This window comes from Dama dama, chromosome 12 (assembly GCF_033118175.1).
Source record: "Dama dama isolate Ldn47 chromosome 12, ASM3311817v1, whole genome shotgun sequence".
In the NCBI taxonomy this organism is placed as follows: Eukaryota; Metazoa; Chordata; class Mammalia; order Artiodactyla; family Cervidae; genus Dama; species Dama dama.
The window spans coordinates 57570830-57598094 of NC_083692.1; the positions used below are offsets into that span (position 1 = coordinate 57570830).

The 27265-nt window shown below is 38.6% G+C and overlaps 1 protein-coding gene across 2 annotated transcripts in view; it reads right to left on the reverse strand.

Annotated features, from left to right (window-relative positions):
• Positions 1–27265, reverse strand: part of GNG2 (G protein subunit gamma 2) — a 186135-nt gene that overhangs the window by 96612 nt on the left and 62258 nt on the right. For both annotated transcript variants that reach the window (XM_061157372.1, XM_061157371.1), the window contains exon 2: positions 9530–9570. The gene's annotated coding sequence lies outside the window, so the exon portion shown is untranslated. The remainder of the gene's footprint in view (positions 1–9529; positions 9571–27265) is intronic.

The window sequence follows — 27265 nt, forward strand, 5'->3', positions numbered from 1 at the left end:
TGGACAAAAACGAAAACTGCCTACTCAACCCACCAGAGGTGGATGCTGTACTTCTCTGGGACAGAAGTCACTCCTTTGATTATGAGAGGCCCAAGAATGTGGACTATTCAGAGTTGCTCTGAGGAGTTTACTTACTTTTCACCACCCCTTCCTCTAAACTTGAACTGTGAATTGAGGTTGCCATCCCAAGTCTGAGCAGGACAAGCACGAGGGTGGTTTCATCACCTCCTTACCTCCTCCTGATCATGTTTTTACCACACAAATAACAAAGTCTCTCCAAATGCTACCGATCGCATCTGGGTCCATTTGAACATGGACTAGGAAACTGATTAAATACAATTAATGAAAAAGTGAAAGTTGGTTAAAACAATTTTTTGATAAGACAGCTTAGATTTGGGGGAGAAGAGGGTGTTATTTCTTTCATGCAAGACCTTCACAATGATGATTAACTGTGGCAAATACCTTCTACTTGCCTCTCCAAACCCATCTCCATTCCGTTCTACCTGGCTCTACACCCTAAGAGACTAAACTGTGGACTCGGCAGCCGGCTTCCTTGTTCATTGTCTTCCAGTTGAGTTTGGTCAATAGTGAGCACAAGCAGATAAGAGGAGAGAGGAGAATGATTTCAGGGTATTTGTTTCCCAGCACCCCTGCTGGCAGGATCATTATAATAGGGCCACACCCCTTTCCTGGAGGCCACAGTTCCACGCAGGAGGGTCCTCTCCTCCTAGCCCTCATCCCTCCAGGTCTAGGGGGGTAAAGGAGCCCTGAGAAGGTCCATCCTCCCTTGTGGTTTCCCTAGACTCTGTCCATGTCCCTATAAATATTCTCTTTACTAAGCTCTCGTAAAATTAATTGACTTAAGGATGTCGTTGCTTTCAGTGCAACTGACAGTTGCTGACGGTTAAGACTATGCTTATTCAGAAGAAGAACTTATTCCAAGTTCTCAATTTATATGAAAACACTGACATTCATGGGGTTGAAATCAAGCCCAGACAAAAATAAATAACAGCAAGGTGAGATGTGGAGTAGGGTGGTCAAACAGCACCAATTCGCCCTTCCTGCCTTGGCGATTCTGTAAGGCAAAAGTTTCAATTTGTAAGAACAGTGAAGGTGGTGGATGTATCTCTCAGATTTTTAAAATATGAGAGATGTTTGATATCCAGTTTGCTATGTCATGCTTTACACTTACTGATCATACTTCTATGGTGCCTTCAACCTTCCTACATATGACATTCCACTGAGATTGAGACTTTAAACCATTCTTTCTGTTTTAATGGTCAAATATAAAGAAAGATATATTTGTTACAATAAAAACTGCCTAAACAGCAAATCGAGGAAAGAGAACAGATCTCAGAGGTGCCATCTGTTTTCTCTCATTGAGAGACAGTATTATATACAGCAAATAATGCTATAGAGGTGAAGTGATGCTTCCTGTGACATGCATAAGATATAATCTCAAGTAGACTTTGATTAGAGTTTATATATCAAAGATATAAGTCTATTAAGGTAAAAGATGGATTTTGACCCTATCTAAGCCCCAAACTAACCTCCCATCCCAAGAACTGCCTCAACTATGTCATAACTAAACAGAATAACTACTTTAAGGTTGATTTTCTTTGATGATGTCAAAATATCATTTAAAATCTGTAAAGCTCTTTTAAGTGAAAAGGATAAAATGTTGAAATATTAATACGATGCTTTGTTCATTTTTGTTTGGTTTGTGTTAGTGTGTGTGTATTTACCATAGATTAGGACAGAAGATAGAAAAGAGGAACTCACTGGATTAACCTGAGCCAGTGAGGAAAGACCTACCCCTGTATTTACGATGGGTATTTATTAGAACTTAAAGAGTATTTGAAAAGGGATACCAAAAGAAAATCTGGGAATTCTGGCAGCTTTCATTAACTTCTATATAACATCAGATGGTTCTTACAAAGCTCTCAACTCTTATTTTTTAAATGAGTGGTAGCTTCATTCTTTCAACTTTTCCCTAGCTCAATACGACATATCAATGAATAATACTATCTTGCATTTGTATAGGACTTTAAAATTTACAAAGAACTTTCTTATTCATTATCTCAACTCACCTTTGCAGTATTTCAGAGAAAATATTAAAACCCCCATTTTACAGATGAGGAAACTAAGGCCCCAAGATAATAGGATTCTTTCAGTAGCAACTTGAATTAGGTTAGATAAAAAAATGGGACTATACTGGCTCACTTCAACTGGATGGATGGACTCCAATTCTCACTGGGCTCTCTTTCCTTCCCTTTATCTCTCTGTCTTTCTCTCTTTTGCTTCCACTCTGTGCATCAGACTTTACTCTCTCAGGAGACTGAAACATCGCCTTAGTGATTCTCACTACCTTGAGGCAGCAAAGGATGGGACCTCTCTTCCCTCAACTTGAGTTGAAAAATTTCAAAGAAAGACTCTATTGACCCTTGCTGGGTTGCAGGCCCACCCTTTGAACCAACTCCTCTGGCCAGTACTCCCCAAACAAACAAAACAGGAACAGACACAGCGAGTTAGGGAACTGTGAGCAGGGCGTATGGACTGCGTCTTCCCCAAGGAGCAGAATCAGGATGACTTCACAATTGGATCTTCAGACTGTAAGCCTAACATCCTCTCCTTCGCGTCTGGCCTCTCACTACAGGGGCCCTACAGAGTTTCTTTCTTCCTCACAGTTGCCAGTGCAGTCTGGTTCAAGACTTGGAAAAGACCTCAGATTCTTGTCCCGTTCCTGTCACTCGTCATCTGTGTTCATGGGCAAGTTACCTAACCTCTGGGAACCACAGCTTCCTCTTTTGCAAAGCAAGGTAAACAATTTCTGCATCACAGGGTCATCAAAAGGATAAAGGGTGACAACATACTCCAGATGACTTTGAAAATGATAAGGAACTACCTTAAGGTTTATTACTTGCATTCTGTATGTAAATCTTACAGAAGCTAAAATTACACAGTAACAGTCTTCAGTCATCATTCTCCCTACCACCAGCCCTCTGTTAGCATCACATTGGTTCTGACATTTTTACTCTTTAAAAAGCATCAAATGGTGTCTTGAAAAGATTTAGTCCTGAAGAAAAGTTTACAAACAGATGGTTTAATGGCACTCATCGTACCTTCTCAGTACAGATTAACCAAGAGATGGAAAATTTTTGGAAGACACACAAGACCACTATTAAGAGTGGTTATCTCCAAGGAGTGGGCTATAAGTTGGTGTTTGGAAAGAACTCTTTTTTACTTATTCCTGTGTTTACTACTCAAAATTTTAAAAACCTTACATACGTATTCCTTTCATAATAAAAAAAACATTGAAAAATTACAAGGTTACTACAGAAAATGAACATAGTATACATCTAATATAGCATGTGACACTTAAGAAGCTTTCAATATTTCCTGCTTATTGATCAAACTAAGTATTTCTAGTTACCACCTATCCAGCGAAGTCAAGTCCACTTCACTAGACTAAAAGCCAGCTCTAATCTCTATGAAAGTATATTTTCCATTCATCATATTGTGAGGAATGCTCATAACCACCTGCTGAGGATATGGTTTTAAATTCTTACACCTTTACACACCAAAACTAAAAACTACCTTCTTAATGTCCAATTATAAAACAGTACATTCGGCTACCTCTCTACTCTGTTACTGCTGTTTATTAACCTCAGAGGATGCTAGGCTTCTAGGAACCATGCTATCTTAGGTTTGTATGATATTTCTAAGGAATTAAAGGTTACATGGCAGCATATGCCAAAACTAAAAGACAGATTTAAATAGCATTTAAAAAAATGATGCAACAGCTACAAAGCTTGGATGCTGCGCACCAGCTAAGTGCTATACTGGTTGCCTAGTTACATTTCTGCAAAAGGTCAAAAAAGTTGTCTCTAAATCTAGAAGGAATTAAAAACCTTAAAGTTTTACCATTTTACCCCTATGTAGACATCCCTTAAAATAAGTGCCTGTAGCACTTTGATCAGCTGCCAGCACTTGGGAATATCTAAGGAGATGTTTTAATAAAAGACATTTCTATATATGAAATTTGTTACCATGCTCACATTTCATTAAAGTTGCAACATCTGGACTCTTTCTGTTTTGTCATACCCAATTGCAGACCGCTACTACAGGTTATCAAAAAAGTTTCCAACTTAGTTGATATAACTTCTATCCCATGAGAAGTGGAAAAAGTCCAGTGTTTTAAATTGTTAAACTTAAAAAACATTTTTATTGCAATCAGCTTTGTAAATTATAGGCTGTTTATAATTAAGCAACAAAAATATGTATCTTAATAATAAACAACTAGTGTCTTAACTCTGAATTTCCTGACTGGCTCTGCTGGCAGACACTTTTAAGTCCAAATATCTTCTCCCAGTAATGGCATAGGACAGGACAACAATTTTGGTTTATAAATCTAAAAACATGAGTGTATTAAAATGGATGAGATTTCCTCCAGAATTTGAATAGGGAGAAACAGTCTTTTTTTTCCCCTTCCTCTTGAAGTTCAACATTTTTATTTTGAGGTAAAATTTCAGAAAACATGAAATTAATCATGGACCACTTTAAAGTGTACAATTCAATGGCATTTAGTACATTTAAGACGTTGAATATCTATCATCTCTATTTAGTTCCAAAACATTCCTATTACTCCCAAAGAAACCCTGCATGCAGGGTAGTTTGAGTCATTTGGATCGCCTATTTACATTGACTCTGTAATTTCTCTTTGGAAAGGAATAAAAGAAGCTGAGTTTAATCAACAGCATAAGGATTTCATCTCCTTTCATTTCTTCTAGAGTTTGTTTGATTCACGAAACAACCCAGCTGAGATTCAAAAACGAAAAGAAGTTAGTCTTAACAAAATGAAACCAGGATTGAGAGTCCTAGAAGGAAGGAACCCCAAAAAGGGATTGACAAGAATATCAGAGTTAACTCACAATCTATTCAAGCTGTATTCTCATCAGAAACCCAGATCTTACTTCTACGACAGACAGTGCTCAATCTTTTTTTTTTTGAAGAAAAAGAAAAAAAAAGAATTCCTTGTACCTACCAGCTAGAACCATTTAGAAGATAGGAAACAAACACATTTTTAAAAAAGCTCCTAAAAGTCAAATTCTATTCTGGGGAAGCTAATGAATTGCTCTTTTAAGTACACTTACAATCTCTTTGAATCAGTGGCTTAGAGAATAAAAATCTCCAAATAAATGTCAGAGAAATATAATCAATGAGGCTTTAGTGTCTTTAGTATTCCTGATTTCTCAGTCTGACTTCGCTGTGGGTGAGGACATGGCAAGGCGTTACGGAGAAGGGAGGAAAAGCTGAATAAGAGTCTTCAACAAGATGCATCCACTTACTTACATTATAGACATCATGCAGGGGTATACAGGTAACACTGGGAAAATGAAAGAGTGGGCTATGAAATCTAACACTTCATAAATGTTGTTGGTTCTTCTAAGATGACTTGGGGCAAACATATGTATGTGGATACAGATTTTTCAAGAGTTAGGTTTCACCCTCATCCTCAACCCAAACCCTGGAAGTTACTGTCATTATTTTGTTCAATCAAAATTTCTACTTTCACAATTCATCAGCATAACAATCACTTTCTACAAGAGCTGTTCTTAAATATCTTTGGGCTCAACTGTCCCTAATTGCCCAGAACTCTAGTAGTTTTAGCACTAAAGATCCCAACTCCCCAGTAATCCCTCAGTCTTGGCCAAAATCAGGATGGTTTGTTATTCTACAGCTAGCCCTAAGTTTAACCTTCAGATCTGTATTGCTGACCTGTCTAGAAGTGGATAGAGAGGGGACTCGTTACAAAACTAGCTGCAACATTTAAAATCTCCACCAAAAATTTCTGGCTATATCCTACTGCAGAGATGGTTTTAAAAAATAACCCAGTGATCCATTTCATTCACTAGGCAAGCAATGGTTTTATGCTTTGTGGGGCTGACCTACCTAATGTATGGAAATTAAACCACACTTAGAAATTAGCTAGGATAAATACCACTACAGTAAAGTTCTAGAATATTATTATTTTTCCTCCAATTTCCACAGGTTAGAGCCTAATAAATATAGCATAATGTGACAGGCAGACATAACAGCATAATATAAAAATCTCACATTTCTTTGGTGCTATTCAAAGACCTTGGAACTTGCACACTGCAGGCAAACTCTCCAGAACTGGAGAAATGCCAAAAGCAGCACAGTCCTCAGAGGCCACACCCACAGCACCAGAAAGTCTGGCCAAGGGAGGAGCCACTGGACTTCAACCTGTCCACTTGATCCAATGCCAAATACTCCAAGAAAACTAAAAGCCTTTAGTGCCCGTATCCGCAAAACAGGATTTGCAGAGTCAAGACAAGAACTCACTTAATCAACTCGGGAACCCTAAACCTTCTCAACCCTATACAATGAAATGTAAGATAATTCGATCTCTGTTACCTGAAGCATTTCTACCTTTCTGAACAATTCATTTTTTTTTTTTTTACTCTGTAGTAGGCAGAATAATGGGCATCCCCCAGTGGCTCAGCAGTAAAAAATCTACCTGCAATGCAGGAGACATGGGAGATGTGGGTTCGATCCCTGGATAGGGAAGATTCCCTGGAGGAAAGCATGGCAACCTATTCCAGTATTCTTGCCTGGAGAATCCCATGAACAGAGGAGCCCGGTGGGCTACAGTCCATGGGGTCACAAAGAGTCAGACACAACCGAGCATGCATGCAGGCAGAATAATAGCCCTCAAATAGGTCCATGCCCTAATTCCCGGAACCTGTGAGTATATAACCTTACATGGACAGAGGGACTTTGAAGATATGATTAAATTAAGGACCGTGGGATGGGGAGAGTATCTTGAATCACCTAGATATGCCAAATCTTATTACATGGGTCCTTAAAGTCAAAGAACACCTACTGGCTCAGTTCAGAGGAACGACTATGGGTGAAAGACACATGGAGATACAAGGTTGTTGGCTTTGAAAAAGGAGGAAGGAGGACTCTAGAATTCTCTCCAGAATTCTTTCTCTCCTTTCCACCAGAAAGGAACACAGTTCTTTAGACCAGTGAGATCTCTATAGAACCTAACCTGCAGAACTGTAAGATAATATATTTGTACTATTTTAATCCACAAAGTTTGTGATAACTTGTTATAGCAGCAAACAAGAAATGAATACATCTTCATCACTGCTGTTCAATTTGTGTAACACTTTAGCAGTATTTTGCTTTAAATCTCAATATTTGACCATTTCTTACCTACTGCTTAATTTGCATCTCTGTACAGACATAAAAATTAGATTTGGTACTAGAACAAATATGCTCAAAATCCCTCCAACAGTGCAAAACAATATTTTTTTATGTCTGTTTAGTTTCTTTCTTTAGTTTGTTAGCACAGAGACCACTTATATAAGGAGTTTCTTTGCATAACTGAAACCAGTAATTTTGTATGAAGCAAAAGTGCTTGTACAGAAGAGTGAAAATGACAAATAACTTCTTTAAAGGTGTGTAAAGACACAGCAGTCCTCAATGTATCCTTAGGGCACTCTGGATACCAGATTGCTGGAAGAGGCCACTGGCCTTTTGTGAGCCAAGGGCAGGATACCAAGGAATACAATGAATTGCCCCATTCAACAGGACAGCAACTCCCATTGAGAAATCCACTTGAATTACTTTGAAACATTTAAGTACATTCATTAGTATGAAAGAAATCAACACCAAATCAGATAGAGAACATGAAGTATTTGTTTTAAAAATCTTCATTATTAATAGTATTTGGTACAAAGTAGGGATGGCTCACCTGAAGATATTAAATACTTCAAACAAAATCTCATTATGGGGTAGCAAAAGCTTTGCATGATCTTAAAAGCACAAAACACACGTACACCTTCCTTCTAATAATCTCTAGACCAGAAATCCTCCATCCTGACTACACATTATAATCACCCGGGAGCTCTTAAAAGCTACAGATATTCAGACCCCTACCCCAAGGGATTCTGATTCAACTGGTCAGTACTTTCAAACACATCCCTGAAGATTCTGAGGTGTACCCAGGACTGAGAACCACTGTTCTGTACCATCCACGAGCGGTCTACTGGACACACCCATCTGGATGTGGCCACTCCACAGATTTGAATCTGTTCCTCTCTTCCTGTATCTGTAGCCCAGTTATCATTGCCACTGAATCTCCCAAAAGAGAAACTTGGCAGTTTTTCTAGATGTCCTCTGCTCCTTCCTCTCTAACCAGCAACTCCATCAGTTCTTACATATCCAGCCCATCATTCCCAACACAAGATATATACTGGTCTCCGTTGCATGAGGTTTCTCTCAACTTCTTCCCCTAAGAAGGTTCTGACACTAGTAAATACTAAATATTGGCTGAATGAGTAAAGGGATGAATGGCTACCTTCAGTAAACTAAGGTTAAAAGTAGGTTTTATTTTTTTATTTGCATTTTGTTGTAGCCACTAATAGTTATGTCAATAAACAATAAAAAATCCAACAGCATATTTAAGCCATTGCCATATGATCCAATGGGGAAAGAAGAGAAGCCGATAGGGGTACAAAGAAACAATACTGGTCATGAGTCAATTACTACGAAAACTGAGTGACAGGGATATAGAGGTTCATTATACTATCCTCTCTATTTGGGTACATGCTTGAAATTTATCAAAAGGAAGTTAAATTTTAAAATAGGGGGGGAACTCCACATCAGGACAAAAGGTGGAATTATGTCTCTTGGTTGGAGAGGGCGAATACATTACCACCTGCCTCAGCAATATGGTGACCTTAGGGCTTCCCCTGTGGCTCAGCTGGTAAAGAATCTGCCTGCAAAGTGGGAGACTTGGGTTCAATCCCTGGGTTGGGAAGATCCCCTGGAGAAATGAAAGGCTATCTACTCCAGTATCCTGGCCTGGAGAATTCCATGGATGTATCCATGGGGTCGCAAACAGACAGACACAACTGAGCAACTTTCACTTTTTTCAAGTCTATAGCTAGATTCAAATGACTTCCGTCAGTCTCAAAAGCCAAGTCAGTTTCTTCAAGAAACCCCACCAGTATTAAACTGATCTTTTATTGTTACTGTTGTTGCTGCTGGAAAAGCCCTTGTAACATCAAAACCAGTTAAAAACAGGGTTTTCCCTATCCTTCTCCAGTCTAATTTACTCTTGACATCTGTCTTTCATTATCCTCCATGGGTGCCACCAGTTAATCATGTTTGGTGCCATAGGGATACATTTTGTTAAGGCAGTCATCTCAAAGGGTCTCCAAATTCAGGTTTTTAGAAAAAAGTGGGGGGCGAAGGGGGGAGGAGGGCAGTGGTTTCTGGTGAGAAATCTGATCTTTAACAATTATTAAAGAGAGTCTTTTCTTTCCCCTTTAAATCCCCTTCAGCAATCAACATTGCTAAAGACTATAAATGTTTCTTCTTGATCAACATTTCATGTTAAATGCTTTCACCTATAGGTTTACTTAAGATGCTTTTTTTCCTCTTAAAGTTCTGGTTAGATTTAAGATCCTAGAAGATGTTTCAGAATTCTTACCTCTTCAATTTCCAAAGCCTGAGGCTCACTGGCAGATCTGGCTGTTGAGAAAACAGAGAGGAAAAGTGTTTTATTAAAAAAAAGGAGACAACATGATACATAAAAGCTGAACAAGCAAATAAATGTTTCTGTAAACAGTTTGGTGGTGATGGCTAAATAGTTTGAAGGGCAGGGGGGTCACAGGTTTACATTTCTGAGCCAAGAAACATTTTGTTAACTCTTTTTCTTTGAAGAAACAGATTTGTGAAAATATGACTCCCTTTCTTTGTGAACATCCCCAGCCTACAAGGAAACATGAAAGTCACCCTGGGAAACCTAGGGCAAGCAGAGTTCTTGGTGAGAGGCTGTGTACAGGTGACAGGAAACACACTTTCCTCCTGAACTAACTCGATTAGCTCCCAGCAGGACCAAAGTGCAGATGTGCTGTTTTGTCAGGTATTAGGGACAGAGGTGGGGCTCCATTGTGTGCATCTAGCCCTCTGAGAGGGTAGACTAAATAAGTTTACGGTTAAAAAACATCTTTAGCATCCAAAGCAAAAGGCTATTTAGAGGTAGAAACACGGACTTCCCTAGTGGTCCAGTGATTAAGAATCTGCCTTCTAACACAGGGAATGCTGGTATGATCCCTGGTCCAGGAAGATCCCACATGCTGCATGGCAACTAACCCTGTGCTCGAGAGACCCGGAACCACACTACTGAGCCCACACACCTAGAGCCTGTGCTCTGCAACAAGAGAAGCCCCCGGGGTGAGGAGCCCACTCAAGGCAACTAGAGAAAGCCCATGCACAGCAATGAAGACCCAGCACAGCCAAAATAAGAATAAATAAAGAGGTAGAAATACCTATACCCCTAGCTACTAATGACCTTTGAAGATGTTCAGCAGAGTTGGCCTAGTTTTGCCAAGTGCGAGTGGGTTCATATCAGAGGAAGCTCCCATGTAGAGGAGCTTCTGAAAAGATATCGAGCAGTCAGCTCAAAGGGAACTACCTAAGGCTCAAGGTATGTTCTATCATTCCTATTTTGTTATGTCTCAGAATTAAGAGGTATTTGGCATCTAGAGTATTATGACTGAGGGTGGAAATCACTTTCACGTTGGGTCCTAAGACCAAATGAACATCAATGTCTCTAGAGATTGCCCACTGTTTGAGACTGACATGTGTGCTAAAATCTCAGCCCAAGTGCTCATATTCCCAGATGACTATAAGGGACCATATGTTTTTAAATGAGCCAATGTTATCAGAAAACTATTATTTCATGATTAATAACAGCAAAGGAAACAAAAACAAGCCAAGGGCAAAAAAACAACCTATTTCCAGAGAATAAACCCTAGGGACAACAATGATAAGTGGGACTTGCAAAATTAGCCTTGAAGGGAGCTCTGAGTGTAGCACTCTCATACGCCACTGCGAAGTGAAAGTCACTCAGACGTGTCCGACTCTTTGTGACCCCAAGGACTATACAGTCCATGGAATTCTCTAGGCCAGAATACTGGAGTGGGTAGCCTTTCTCCCCTGCAGAGGATCTTCCCACATTGCAGGCAGATTCTTTACCAGCTGAGCCACAAGGGAAGCCCATACCCTATTGGGGGAGCATAAACTGGTACAATCTCTCTGGAAGGTAGTTGGGCACTATATCAAGATCTCAAATATGTCCTCAGCCATTGTCTTAGTGAGGTCACTTCTTGATGTGATTCCCCCAAATGCTAAATATACACAAATAATTATTACCAAGGTGTTAGAAATAGCCTAAATATTAATAATACAACCTATTATGTAAAACAAAAAAACTACACACAGTGGAACTTGGAAAGGACAAATACAAAAGATTTAAATGCTGAGGAAAATACACATGAAATAAACTTATGTGAAAAGAATACAAAATTATATATATAGTATGAACTCAGCTAATTTTCTAATATTTACATTATACATACATTCTCTAATATTTTCTTTAATATTTTTCATATGTAATATTCTCCTAGTACAACATATATACTATTTCCTAGTAAATATTATACATAACATCTTTCTGATACATATTTTTCTAGAAAAAGATTGGAAGGATCACATCAAAATGTTAACAGTGTATTGTCCTTTATGCCCAGAAAATGTAAGTACTAGAAATTGCTAGATATGACTCAATATCTGCTTTCCTCCATTCGAAGCTAGACACATTTAAGTCAACAATAAGTGCTTTTCCCACCTTCCCTTGTGACTAGGTATGCGGTCATGTGACAAAGTTCAAGGGGAAGGCTGCAAAAGTGATCCCTGCAACTTCTGGGTCATGCCCTCCCCTTTCCCGCTTCCTTCCTTCCTACTGGTTACAGAGAGGTTTTTATGGCAAGAAGCCACTTTAGACCACAAAGCAAGGGAAACATGATAGGAATGATCTAACAGTATGACAGAACGAACCTGGGTCCCTGGGCAATCTTGTCAAGGAGCGTTACCTTACCAGCCCTGGACCACACACTTCTGGACTGTTATGTGAAAGACAAATAACTTCTAGCTTTTGTCAGTCACTGTGAAATCAGATCTCTGTCACATGTAGTTCAACCAACAACCTGATTAATGGAAAGGGTCAGTCTTAGGTTACTTTTTACACTTTAAGTATTTTTGGAATGTTCAATGAATTACATTCATCATCAGAAAAAACGTTCAAGCATTGTTTACTAATCTTAAAAAAAAATTAAGACAGTATAGAATGAAGTTTGGATAGCATGTGCCTTCTTCCTATATATGAAAAGAGAAATGAAATCTAGTTTTGAGAAATAGTTATTACACCATATGCCAGGGCAAAATCATACACAAACTCCCTGCATTTGAATCACCCTTTAATTACACCCCATGGCACTTCATTTCAAGCTTTTAAAAAAATAGTTTTAATAAAGAAAAGTTATAGAAATAAAGTCTGCATAAGGAATACTCTAAAAAACCTCTGTACTGCGCTTAGTCGCTCAGTCGTGTCCGACTCTTTGAGACCCCATGGACTGTAGCCCGCCAGGCTCCTTTGTCCAAGGGGATTCTCCAGGCAAGAACACCGGAGTGGGGTGCCATGCCCTCCTCCAGGGGATCTTCCCAACCCAGGGATGGAACTCAGGTTAAAAAAAAACAAACCTCTAGGTCAATGTATTATACTTTTCCATTTAAGAGGATGCTGAAGCTTCTTAAATTTTAAAATATTCTTGAAAACCAGTATTGTATGTGTACCAACTTATACCTTTAATTTAAGGGTGTTGTTTGTTCTCCATATAGAATCATGATGAATCATTCCTCAGTAATCCCACTTTGTTGACTGTCCATCAAAAACAAAAACCCATGCATATTAATTTTACTTTCCCCTGGAGGAATAACAGTTTTGGCAGAGTTCACATAACCTCCTTGGTCACCTTTGTGACCCAGAGGCCTATATTATAAGATGACTGTACAAGACAAAGGAGACATATTCCCTCCATAAAATAGAGAAAAGAGACCTGGTCTACTTGGGGACCGGATCTGAAACAATGGCCTCACTAAAACCCATCTCTAACTGTATCAGAATAATGCACTAAGGATCCTTTAAATCTGTAATAATATTATGCCAGTGGCATTTGGCACCTTTTAGAGGCTCGTTAAAGCCCTGTGCAGCTGCACATCAGACACTTCCCTGGTAGACCTTGGAGACTTGCATGTAATTATATAGCAGATCAGGGACCTATTTCCCCCATCTTCCCAAGAGTATGCCCAACGGTCCTTTTCTCCCCTGTGAATCACAACACCTAACACTAATATGATTAACTTGTATTCAGTAACAAAGGGAGGATGCCAGAGTTTCTTCACTTCCCTCTCAGGATGACTGAGCCAGCATGTTCTCGAGAAACCCTTACACCCTCTCTCTCGCAACAGTCAAATTGAAGCTGATAGTCAAAGCTCAGAATTCTCAGTTTCTCTCCCCCTCTTCCCTTTACAGGAACATAAGCAACCCAACTCCACAGGCCTGATAACCATGGTAACAACATGCGCTGTGATTATGAGTGTGTTTGTTTTTTAAAATGACTCACAGATTGTTCCCCTAGAAGCCCCAGACAAACAGGTTTCTGGCTGGTTTATAAAATCTATCCAAAGTTTCTTACAAATTTCTTGCTCTTTGTAGCATAACTGATGTGATGGAGAGAGAGTCATCAAATCAATATGTCCTTTTCTTTAAGGATGAAAAAAATCCCTCTTGGTTCCTTAAACACTCCAAGATTAATCAATTTAAAATTCGGGTTAATAATGAAATTAATTTGAGTTTGTACACTGGAGATAATGAATCTGTTCCTAATTTAAATAATTAAGGTATTTCATAATGCAGTTTTAGAGACCCAAATGTAATAATCATATGAAAAAATCAGTAGTAAAAAATATCCAATAAAATAGCCTGCATCTGTGTGTACAAGTAAAATGCTTTAAAAGAATAAATGTCTTTTTTATTAAAATGAATTTTCTTTTCCTTAACACTGTCTAATCATAACAATATAACTTGATTCTAGGGTAAATGTAAGTCTTAGTACCAAGACGTTTTTAAACCAAGGTCTAAAACAAAGGTTCATTTTTAAAAAGCGAATATGAGAGAGTCCAATATTTGGAAGAACTGTAGACCACTTCCATCCATTTATCAATACGTGTTATTTAAGACCCTCTATGTCCTTAGCACCATTGTTTATAACTGAACATTGCAATAGAACTTAGGGAAGACTATTTTCCTACTGGAGACAAAGGCCACAGGCATGGTTTAGTCCCTTAGCTTCTCTCAGAAGATCCTCTGTGTCACAAAGCACCATTCTGGATGAGCTTTAAGTCAGAGGAACCATGACCCAGTGATCACATCGGGTCCAGAATTCACAGTCCTGACTTGGACATCACAGGTGACTCTCTTCAAGGAAAAACAGATGTCGGTAATCTTGGTATACTGATTTTCCTCTGTTTGAAATGGAAATAAACCCTATTTTAAAAGAGACTTAAATAAATTTTATACAAATCTATTTAAATTAAAATGTGAAGTATCCTAAGGCTTACTTAGGGTATAATTTACCACAGACAGACAGACAGACACACAAAATAGTCATTAAAAATTAATTTCTCCAAAGTGCGACATATTTTATGTATTGTTGCCAATAATATTTTTTTCTCTAGAGTTTGAAGGGATAACCAGAGTGTACTGGTTAGGACAGGCTAGGTTATACTGTCATAACTAACAACCCCCAAATCCTTTAAGGAAGAAAAACTCATTTCTTCTCTCTCTACATGTTCATTGTAGGTCAGTGGAGAGACCATTTCTGTTGTCTTTATTCTAAGAACCAGGCCTAAGGGCTCAGCCACTGTTTTTGTGCTTCTACCACTGTCAATTGCCAAGGAATGTACTTACATCCTGGTTCTTCTAAGCTTTTTCCTAGAGGTAACAAACATCACTTCTGCTCACGTTTCACTGACCAGTGCAAGACACATGACTACATTGAACTAAAGGAGACAGAGATGTGTAAGTCTATCATAAGTTGGGAAGGAAAACTGGAAATATTTATAACTAAGCACATGCACTGGTGAACAAATAACACAAGCTTGAGACTACCACTTAAAGTCAAAACACTAACATCTGACTATGCCAGGGAAGAAGGCTTCCTTGGGTGATTCTTTAAGTTCTGAGCACCTGTGGCTCTTACTGGATCATAATTGTTTCTGCTAAAACCTGCTAAGAACCCCAAAGCTAGAATAAAAGATACCTGCCTCCATCTTTGTGGTAACAATAATAATTACACTAATAATAGCCACAATTCTGAATAGTTAATTACTATTTGTCAGGCACTATGTTAAATAAATGTTTTATACACATTACATAATCTTCTCCTGACAATTTTGTAAAGTAGGTATTGTCATTATATCCCAATTTATAGATAAGGAAACAGAGGCACAAATAGTATAAGGAACTTGTCCAAGATATTCTGATTCCAAACCAATATTCTTTAACTACTATGATCTTCTATGAATTAAGTCTTAGAATATTATTTTCTACACTATAGTATTTTGGGATTATTTTAAAACATAATAAAAATCTTTTTTCTTAGCAATTTTCACTTTTTTTTACTCAAATTTTTTGTTAGCTTAGTTAAAAGAAAATCTTGGGACTGCTTGATATCAGGTTTCTGCCCCCAAAGGAAAAAGTCATAATAAAACTATCAGTGAAATTAATGCTTATATACAGTAATGGTCTCTAAACACAATCATAATTCATAAACTTTAAGAAATCTCGAAGGATCAATTCAATTCTCCATCAAAGACTCTAAAATGACAGTTAATTTATTTTTTGTGTTTAAATTTTTTCACAATTTTTCTCATATGGCTCTGGGCAGATCAGATAAATACCCTTCTTAAACACAGCTCTGTTGGAAAAGCCTAGAAATTAACATTTACTTTCCTGTTTAAAAATGCAAATAGAAGAGTAGGAAGCACTCAATCAGTTATTACAGAGAAGATATTCCTACCATTAACACTAACTTGTTACAATGAAAATGCACAGAAATACACCTAGAGGCAAGCCGTCAAAACACTGTGATGACAGCAGCTCCACTGCAATTTCTCTTTTCACTACTGTTGTCTTACAAACCCAACCTCTGAAATGAAATATCATACGGGAAGTGAAGAAACCATGAAGCAAATGCAATAATAATCGAAATGCATGTTGACTCTGGAGTTGGAAAGTGAAAACCTACTTTCAAAATAACTCATAATTAGAAATGTCAGAGATTATTCTTTCTTCCCTTACACACACCATCATCAACAAAATGCATAGCTTTCTAGAGAAAACACAGTTTCAAGTCTGAAAGACACCATACTCAGAACTCTTGACCTCTCTAGCTCATTTCTTAGTCCAGGGTGGATTTTCTTTAGATCAAATTGATTTTAATGACCAGCCAGCAGCACTCAATACAATTAAATATATATAAAATTACAATGCAGAAATGTAGCACTGGTTGTCTAAACTAAATGCCATTCTTAATGCTTACCAGGACCTGGTATAATTGCTTACTAGGACCTGTTGTAATTTCTTCTGGAATCATTTGTTTAGAAGGTGATTTTTTGCTTAGTCTCACAGCAGCCATTTTGTATTTTCTTCCAGGACTCTTTCTCTAATCTACGTAGATCATGACTATCAACAAAAACAAGCTTTTCATTTGTGTATACTTTGTGTTTGTTTTTCTGAAAAGAGAATGCATGGAAACATAGTTCAACTCAAAGTTGTGTGATCTCGATAATTTTGACTTTTTTGAGCCTTGATATCTTCATGTACAGGATGGAAATAATATAGCGGCAGACTCTGTTGACTGCCCACTCAATAATCATTCACCCTTCATCCTTGTTAACTGAGTCAGATCTTTTGTCTGGGGTCTGGTGACCATGTTCTTCAGAGAGGCAGGGCTGTGCCATGGCCTCACAAGAAAACAAATTAGCCAATTTCAGCAGTTCTGCTGGCCTTGCTACTTACTAATAGGGAAGGCACAGTGAGTTGTGAAGGTGAATTCTGCTGCGGGCAGCTTTTCTGTAACATTAAGAAGAGGTATATGGGCACTTCACTGTGCCTCTAGTGAAACTGAAATCAGCCTATAATTTTGAAAATGTAGTGGAAGCCATCTCAGCACAGTGAAGAGAGCTGGCCTCAGAAGACAAACCAACCTGCTCAGGATGTCAGAATAGGAGGAGAAAAAGATTTAAGGTTGCTAGGAACACCGTCCAGCTAGGAAAAACACTGGAGTCACCCTCCTTTCAGGAGGTCCTCAATATATGTCCTATTGTTCACACCGTTTTGGTAGGGTATTCTTTCACCAGCATCCAAAAGTATCCTGATTGAAAAATATTACAAAATACTGTTCTCATCTCATAGGATTACTTTAAAAGCTAAGATTACTTTAAAAGCTAAGATTACTTTAAAAGCTAACGGAGACATAGAAAACAAATTTATGGTTACCAAAGGGGAAAGGAGGTGGGGGAGGGATAAATTAAGAGTTTGGGATTAACAGATCTATGCTACTGTATATAAAATAAACAAGGTCCTACTGTATAGCACAGGGAACTATAATATCTTATAATAAACCATAATGAAAAAGAATATGAAATATATATATGTATATCTTAATCACTTTGCTATCCACCAGAAACTAACACAACATTGTAAATCAACTATACTTCAATTTAAAGAAAAAGCTAATGGAAAACAGTAACATATATAAAGTCTGCAGTGCGCAGAAGCTCAAACAGAATGCTCAACAAATGCTAGCTCTCGACTTGATTCTTGAAATACACTGATCTTCACTCACCCGGACATGAGTGAGTGCATGGTACTGTGTAGTTTGATTGACTCCCCTGTAAGGTTTTCCCTGATTCCCCCAAGTATAGTGAAGGGCACAAGTCACTACTTTCTCTACTTTCTTCATTTAAGAGATCATACCCAAAAGCTAAGGTGATTTTAAACAGTAAGATTGGTGTTTAATTCCAACAACAAGCCCTGTAGTGCTGGTGGCAATGTAAAAGAATATTATTAGACAGAGTAGTCTTTTGACTACTCTGACTACTAAATTACTTTGATCTAAATACAATCTCACCCACATATGCTCAATAGAGAAGCCAAGTGTTCTGCATTTGGAGTCTACCTAATTAAACTGAAAAGCTGCTTTCAGCAGAGGAAAGACATTCTACTGATTCTTGCACAGGTGTGTGTGAAAAGGGTCACACTTCAGCTGGAAGTCCACCTCACCCTTATTTCAGAAAGATGCCTGTACTTCCTGCTTGGGAACTCTCTACCCAAAGCTGCTTACATGGCTTACTCCTCACCATAATACAGGTCTCATTCAAATGTCATTTCAGAGAGGCCTTCAGGGATTACCCGACAAAAGTAAAATCGCCATGACTATACCATCATATGCACAATCTCTATCATTTAGTCTATTTCTATTTTAATCCACCTTAGCACTTATCACTGCCTGGTATTTTCTTGTATTGTCATTTGTTTTTGTCAGTGGAGTCCAATCCTGGCTGATTCTGATTTAATTAGTCTGGGTTGAGGTTGGGCCACAGATATTTTTTTTCAAAGTACCTCTCAGTGATTTCTAATGTGCAGCCAGATCTGAAAACCACTGATTTACATGTTTACTGGATCTCTCCCAACACTACAATATAAATTCCAAGAAAACAGAGAACTGGTCTGTTTTGTTCATCCAAGTATCCTTGGCCCCTAAAGGCCAGAAGGCATACTGCAAACATTCAGCTAAGACTTGAGGACAGACTGACTAATTATATAGTAATTTTATCAGTATTTGTCTGTTTCCCCAGTAGTTTATGAGCTCCTAGAATATCTAGCCCACTCTGCATCAAAAAGTAAGTGACCCAAGAAAGTTCATCAAACAAACGATAAACTGCATTTGTGAACCCAAAGGCTTTCACTAAAAAAAGAGGCAAAAACCTCACCAAACCCACAAATACATATGAGTTGATGAATGTGTTAATTAATTAGTTGGGAGGAATACTTTTACAGTATATATGTATATCCAATCACCATGATGAACACTTTAAATATATTATAATTTTATTTGACAATTACACTTCATTAAAACTGAAATTAAAACCAAACAAAAACCCAAGCTGTATTCATGTGCTGTAAGGAAGACAAAGATGAAACTGGGTGTGGCTGCTGTCCTCAAAGAGCTTGCAAAAGAAAAAGAAAAAAGACTGCATTGCCATTATACACACTAAAATGCACTAATGGCTGAGAGAAAAGAACAAAAGACTTCAGGGGAAGTAAAGACTGCTTTTTACTGGGGAAGGAAGAAACCAAGGAAACTTTATGGAAGAAGTAGCATTTGAACTGAGTCTTACAGGATGAAAGGAATTTGGTGAGGCAGAGAAGCAAAACTACAGAGGTGAAGTGTAGAAGGGGAAGCAGGAAAGTTCTTCTAGGGAGAGGAAAGAAAACAACCAATCAGCCCACCTGGAGGTCAGGAGAACCAGAACTAAGACACCAGCTATCAACATGGGAAAGAGCAGAGAGTATCAAGGTATGTTTCCAACAACAATGCAAAGGTCTGAGCAACTGACTCCAACTTGACTGGTGAGGAAAACAACGGAATTGAGTTTTCCTACTTGAGGGACTAAGAGAATGGCGGTGTCATTAACAGTCATGGAGTCAGGTGAAGAGCTGGTTCTGAGTGGGGAAAGGCAACGGCAAACACTGATTCTGGCCTCAATTTCAGAGGGTGGCGTGTTCTGGCAAGTTCGTAAGGTGCTTGATGTGCAAACTTGGAGTAAGTTAGAGATCAGGATGCAGAATTAGATTTGGAACTGCTCTCCACCCCTGTGACAATGACAGAAATCTTAGAAAAGGATTTGATAAAGGAAGAGGGAGAAATTAAGTGGCAGAAGAATCAAATCTTGAGAACACTCATATTTGAGGTGCAGAACTTAGAGTTAATGGCAAAGTTGGGAGCCTTCAGACAGGCATGAAGGGTGGGAGAATATACCACCCCAAAATATGTCTCTTTGGCATAAGAATTATTTTGAGCAGATTATTTTGGGAAATAGAAGAAATTATGAAAACAGACTAGATTACGTTTTTGTAAGGGAAATTTACATTTATAAAGGAAATCTTCATTTGTAAGAATGCCTCCCTCTCTGGTCCTAAGAAAGAAGGATAATCAACTTGATAGAGACTCTAGTCAAAGGACTGGCACCAACTTAAATATGCGTATCAACTCTTAACTCTTATTTACCTCAATTTTCCTGGCCACCTCCCCATAACTGACCCCCTCCACTCCTCCCTCTCAATTTTGTCTTTAGCTCAAGGTGGTATTTAAGCCTGAGTTCTAAATTGCTTCTGAGAGCTACTCATTCTTCCTTGATATCTCCCATGTATAGATGAGGTATTCAAGTTAATAAAGGTCTGTTTGCTTTTCCCTTAACCTTTTGTTACAGGCTTCCTAGAACTGAGAAGGGCGAAGGGAAAACTATTTTTCTTCCCGTACAGGTAGGAAGAAAACAAAGTTAACAAAGGTTACCAAAGTCAAAGGGAAGCTCTGTTGGCAACAGGTTTATTTAAATTTTAGTTATAGTGTAAATTGACTTCCCTGGTGGCTCAGATTGAAAAGCGTCTGTCTACAATGCGGGAGACCTGGGTTCGATCCCTGGGTGGGGAAGATCTCCTGGAGAAGGGAATAGCAACCCACACCAGTATTCTTGCCTGGAAAATCCCATGGACGGAGGAGCCTGATAGGCTATAGTCCATGGGGTCGCAAAGACTCGGACATGACTGAGCGACTTCACTTACACTTTATAGTGTAAACTAAGCAAGTTTCAATGATCAATGCATAGAAATAGAGGAAAACAATAGAATGAGAAATCTAGAGATCTCTTCAAGAGATCTCTTCAAGAAAATTACAGATACCAAGGGAACATTTCATGCAAAGATGGACACAATAAAGGACAGAAATGGTATGGACATAACAGAAGCAGAAGATATTAAGAAGAGTTGGCAAGAATACACAGAAGAACTATACAAAAAGATCTTCACAACCCAGATACTCGCGATGGTGTGATCACTCACCTAGAGTCAGACACCCTGGAATACGAAGTCAAGTGGGCCTTGGCATCACTACAAACAAAGCTAGTGGAGGTGATGGAATTCCAGTTGAGCTATTTCAAATCCTAAAAGATGATGCTGTGAAAGTGCTGCACTCAATATGTCAGCAAATCTGGAAAACTCAGCAGTGGCCACAGGACTGGAAAAGATCAGATTTTATTCCAATCCCAAAGAAAGGCAATACCAAAGAATGCTCAAACTACCACACAATTGCACTCACTTCACACGCTAGCAAAGTAATGCTCAAAATTCTCCAAGCCAGGCTTCAATAGTATGTGAACCGTGAACTTTCAGATGTTCAAGCTGGTTTTAGAAAAGGCAGAGGAACCAGAAATCAAATTGCCAACATTTGCTGGATCATCAAAAAAGCAAGAGAGTTCCAGAAAAACATCTACTTCTGCTTTATTGACTACGCCAAAGCCTTTGACTGTGTGGATCACAACAAACTGTGGAAAATTCTTCAAGAGATGGGAATACCACACCACTTGACCTGCCTCTTGAGAAATCTGTATGCAGGTCAGGAAGCAACAGTTAGAACTGGACATGGAACAACAGACTGGTTCCAAATAGGAAAAGGAGTAAGTCAAGGCTGTATATTGTCACCCTGCTTATTTAACTTATACGCAGAGTACATCATGAGAAACATTAGGCTGGAGGAAGCACAAGCTGTAATCAAGATTGCCGGGAGAAATATCATTAACCTCAGATGCGCAGATGACACCACCCTTATGGCAGAAAGCAAAGAAGAACTAAAGAGCCTCTTGATGAAAGTGAAAGAGGAGAGTGAAAAAGTTGGCTTAAAACTCAACATTCAGAAAATTAAGATCATGGCATCCAGTCCCATCACTTAATGGCAAATAGATGGGGAAACGGTGGAAACAGTGTCAGACTTTATTTTTTTGGGCTCCAAATCACTGCAGATGGTGACTACAGCCTTGAATTAAAAGATGCTTGCTCCTTGGAAGAAAACTTATGACCAACCTAGACAGCATATTAAAAGGCAGAGATATTACTTTGCCAACAAAGGTCCATCTAGTCAAGGCTATGGTTTTTCCAGTAGTCATGTGTGGATGTGAGAGTTGGATTATAAAGAAAGCTCAGCACTGAAGAATTGATGCTTTTGAATTGTGGTGTTGGAGAAGACTCTTGAGAGTCCCTTGGACTGCAAGGAGATCCAACCAGTCCATTCTAAAGGAAATCAGTCCTGAATGTTCATTGGAAGGACTGATGTTGAAGCTGAAACTCCAATACTTTGGCTACCTGATGCGAAGAACTGACTCATGGAAAAGACCCTGATGCTGGAAAAGATTGAAGGTGGGAGGAGAAGGGGACAACAGAGGATGAGATGGTTGGATGGCATCACCAACTCAATGGACATGAGTTTGAGTAAACTACAAGAGTTGGTGATGGAAAGGGAAGCCTGGTGTGCTGAGTCCATGGGGTCACAAACAGTTGGACATGACTGAGCGACTGAACTAAACTGAACTGAAACAAGTTTGCAGGCAGAGGAAAGGGTCAATAAAAGGAAGAAACCAAATATGTAGGAAAGAGATAGAATTATTATCAGAACATAGCCCCCTAGGAAGTAAAAAGAAATGAACCAACAAGTTCCAAGTAAAGAGTTGACTTCTGGATTGAAAGAAAGGCTATGCTAATACAACCTAGGAAGGGAGGAGAAGGAAATGAAGGAAACTATGATAAATTTTGAGGTGGTAAAGAATGAGCTTGAAGACTTCCATAATACATACATTCTCTGAAAAACAAAAAGTGACCTGCAATGAAAAAAGGAAGTGGGGGTTTGGATATCATTGTTTTCATTGAAAACGCAGAGTGGAGTAAAAAAGTGAAATAAAAAAGAAAAGGATTTTCCAAAAACAGCAAAGTCCTTGCTGCTGTTGCAAGGACTCTGAAGTGAAGCCATCACCTCAGTTTCCAAACCCTCATCTTCAGTTCTATTGCCGGGTGACTGGGGCAGAAGATCATGGGAAAGCATGACCCTGACAACCAGGCTGACAAGGGGACAAATGGAAGGCCAAAGAAATGGGGCAGAAGGGTCAACTACCCAGTTTTTCTAAATCTTTCAAACATTAAGGGCTGACCGTTTAGACATATTTGCCAAGAGATAAAAGGGCTGATTCTGTTTTGTATCTTCACTTCTAAGAAACACGTTACTACTAGAGTTTGAGAATTGAACTCTCTCTTTTTTAAAGTTTAATGAAGTCCTCTGGAGATTCTGAACACTGTATGAACTCTATTCCCATTAAACATAACTCATTTTTTTTAACATAAGAGTTTTAGGGAACCACATATATTTCTAATGCTCTTACCTGAAAATCTGAATCTCAGTTCCACAGTGACATCTTTACATGTGAACAAATTTGAACAGAGAAACATAGCATATAAAATGTAAACATTACCTTCTTTTTAAACAAAATAATATGGTATTCCAAACAATTTTTAAAGTGACAAAGTATAATGACTTTCTCTAAATCTTTCCTCTATGATGGAGGAAAGTAAAATGGAAATTGAATTGAGAAATGTATTAATCAATTGTTCAGTGCCAGAAAGGTAAATTCTGGGTCTATTTTGTAATCCATCATTGAGGGGGTGATACAGGATAGGTTTGTTCCCAGGTAGTTTTTAGCTCTACCATTCATTCCATGATGTCCTAGCCTAGACTGGGACAAACACTTAACCCAGCGCTGTAATTCCCCTCTCCCATCTGGGTATAGTAAAGCCAATTATAGGTCTTCCCAGTAACTGTAGAATCAACAGATTTGCAAATTTTAAAAAGTTGGGGGCCATTATCCAACCTCTTAGTACACACAGAGAGTGTATTACAAAAAATTAACATACACATTAAGAGACAATCTTTCAGGAGCTCTTCAAACCATTCAAGGTCAACATCTTCAACCACACCATCTCAGGTATCATTGCTGTTCATCAGAGTCCTCCCTAATCATTCTGCTCAGATGTCCTCAGCCCCATCCATACCCTGCCTCTCTGGTTTTGGAATAGAGAGTGAAATGTGTGGTGGAGAATGAAACACAGGGTTCTTTATTTTAAGATGTGAAATGTGGATTAGGATCACATTTCGTCAGTAGAAACTTCTCTCAGAATCTGTTGTTGTTTAACTACTATAGCCCCTTTCCAAGATTAACCCTCTCTGTTAGAAAAAGTTTGAGAAAAATTTAGTACTCTAATTGAACTTGCTACCTGTTGGGCACTTTTTTTCTCCTGAAGGTAATGTGTAGAGACTAGGACTAGAAGTGACAGGTCCCTCCTGCCTCCTTTGTGGCAGCCTCGCCAGCAGGATCACTGATCTACAATAATGGTTTGAATTTTCACTACCCAGTTCTTGATGTTACCAATTATGAGGATCTATGTAGATCTTCTTTCTCCTTTCCAGTTTAAAAGTTACTTTTGAGAGAAGTATTTCACTTGGGCAGGGGTAATATTGGTGCATGCAAGAGATTAAACACAAATATTATAGTCATGATCTTTCTGACACACCATGTTAAGAGATGCCACCGTTTAAATACATCTCCTTTAAAACAACCCAATTAAAAAAAATGGGTAAAGGACTTGAACAAACATTTCTCTACAGAAGACAACAAATCGCCAATATGCACATGAAAAGACATTCAACATCACTAATCCTCAGAGAAATGTGAATTGGGACCCTAATGTACTGCAATGGAAATAGGTTGTGTCCGTTACATTGTGGTGCCTGCTCAGTTGTGTCTGACTCTTTGTGACCCCATGGACTGTAGCTGCCAGGCTCCTCTGTCCATGGAATTCTCCAGGCAAGAATACTGGAGTGGGTTGCAATTTCCTCCTCCAGGGGATCTTCCTGACTCAGGAATTGAACCCTCCTCTCCTGTGTCTCCTGCATTGGCAGGCGATTTCTTTCCCACTGGTGTCACCATAATTGCTATGGAAAACAGTATAGCCATTCTTCAAAAATTAAACACAGTTGCCATATAATACAGCATTTAACCCTTCTGGGCACCCAAAAAGAAGTGAAAGTAGGGACTCACAGAGATGTTTGTACACCCATGATCATAGCAGGATTAGTCACAAAAGCAAAAACAAGGAAGTAACCACAGCGTCCATCAATAGATTAATGGATTAGAAAATATAACATACACATAAAATGGAATATTATTCAGCCTAAACAAGGCATAAAATTACAACATGTGTCACAACATGGATGAACCTCTAAGACATTTTGGTAAATGAATTAAGCCATCACAAAAGGACAAATACCACATGACTCCACTTATATGAGGTACCTAGAGTAGTCAGATTCATGAACAGAAGGTAAAATAGTAGTTGCTAGGGGGAGGAGGGAATGGGAAAATTACTGTTTAATGCAACAGATTTTCAGTTTGAGAACATGAAAATGCTCTGGAGATGAATGGTGGTGATGGTTACAACAATGTCAACATAATTAATGCCACAGAATGGCATATTTAAAAATGGTTAAAGTGGGAAATTTTATGTTTTATATATATACTTAACTACAATTTAAAAAAATGTCTCCTGGAATCTTTGAGATAGTGGCAAAGATTAAGAATAGACTAACTTTTCCTGATGCAGGAGAAAAAAGGACATGAGTACCTACTATGTACCTGACAGGCACTCACAAATCATACACAAAAGCAAAAACCAAATAAAACCATAACACGACAAACAGCGATGAAAAAATACCTTGATTATTAACCCTTCTTTACTGCGAAGAAAGCAAGGTTCATAAATTAACGTACAAGGTCAAGGAGTAAGAACTAGTGGTAGTATTCAAAGGCAAATTTGCCTGCCTCTCAAAGCCTGTGTTCTTTTCACTCCACCATGCTGTTTTCTGCTCCCACAGTTGTCTTTGAAGAGGCTTTGTGCTTTGACTATAGAGCTTTTATACTTAAAAGTTGAGCCTGCCTTCTGAAGTACGCTAAAAAAGTCAGTCAACCAAATGCATTCACTAGGAGCCCACCATGAGGCCCAGGACTGGCCAGGAAATAATGCAGTCGTGTTTCCACTCTGCCATTAGCCATATGGCAGGGGAAAAAAACACACACACAATTAAAATTTCAGTGTCGGCTGACTCCAAACACTCTGGACAAAAGCAGTATGTCTTTTTATATTCTGTATGGCCAGAAGAAGTGGATATAGTCCCATTTTACAGGCTAGGAGTTTCTTCATCTTTTTCCTAAACCTCCTACCATCATAGTTACTGATCTGCTGTTACTCATTCATGTTGTGCTTCAAGTAGGAATTTAACAATTAAGAAAATGTTTTGGGCTATGCACAAATAGGCATCTCTTGTTCAACGTCTTTTTAAAACAGAGCAGGGGGTTTCTGGACTCCCCTGTGTCTATGACCCAAGGTTTCATTTTCTTACTCTTTTATGAAACACAGAAGTAAGGCAGATTGTCTTCACATCCCCACACAAAGCAGGGTGTTGGCATTACCTAGTGAATCCAGACTGTAGATGAGTAAGTACCAGAGGGTGAGTCCCATTTTCATTCATATAGCCCAGACTCCCAACTTTCCATTTCATGACAGACAGCTCGAGCATATAGCTCCAGTTAGGGGCATTCTGGATCCAAGATCCACCCAAGATCTCTTCTTTGGGAAGATGATCTTTATATATTTTACTCTAGGAGACATATAGGAACTGGAGCCATGGAATACGTGGCATGACTTGTTTTGCCCACAGGTTTGATTAAATTCAACAGATCTGTCAGGGGAGCTCCATGGTTTCAACACCAGTAATACACTGCCTGTTAGTCATCAAAAATAAGCTCAGAAAATTAGACATTTTCTTCCTTAAGGACCCAAAAATTCTTATTTCTGAAATGTGCTGTTACCCTACATATTTTGAGAAGCCAAATCAATTTCATAAAGACGACATTAAAAGAAACTTCACAATTGAGAATAATGATAAAAAAAGAAGCATATACACTCTCCATGGCATATTTAGTATTTAAAACCCACATTTAAAAAATTTATCAGTGTCTAAATATGACCTTTTTATTATTTTTACTCCACTATAAGCAGTTCTTTCTTTCCTTTGAAAATGTATCTCCTTTCATTCTAAAAATG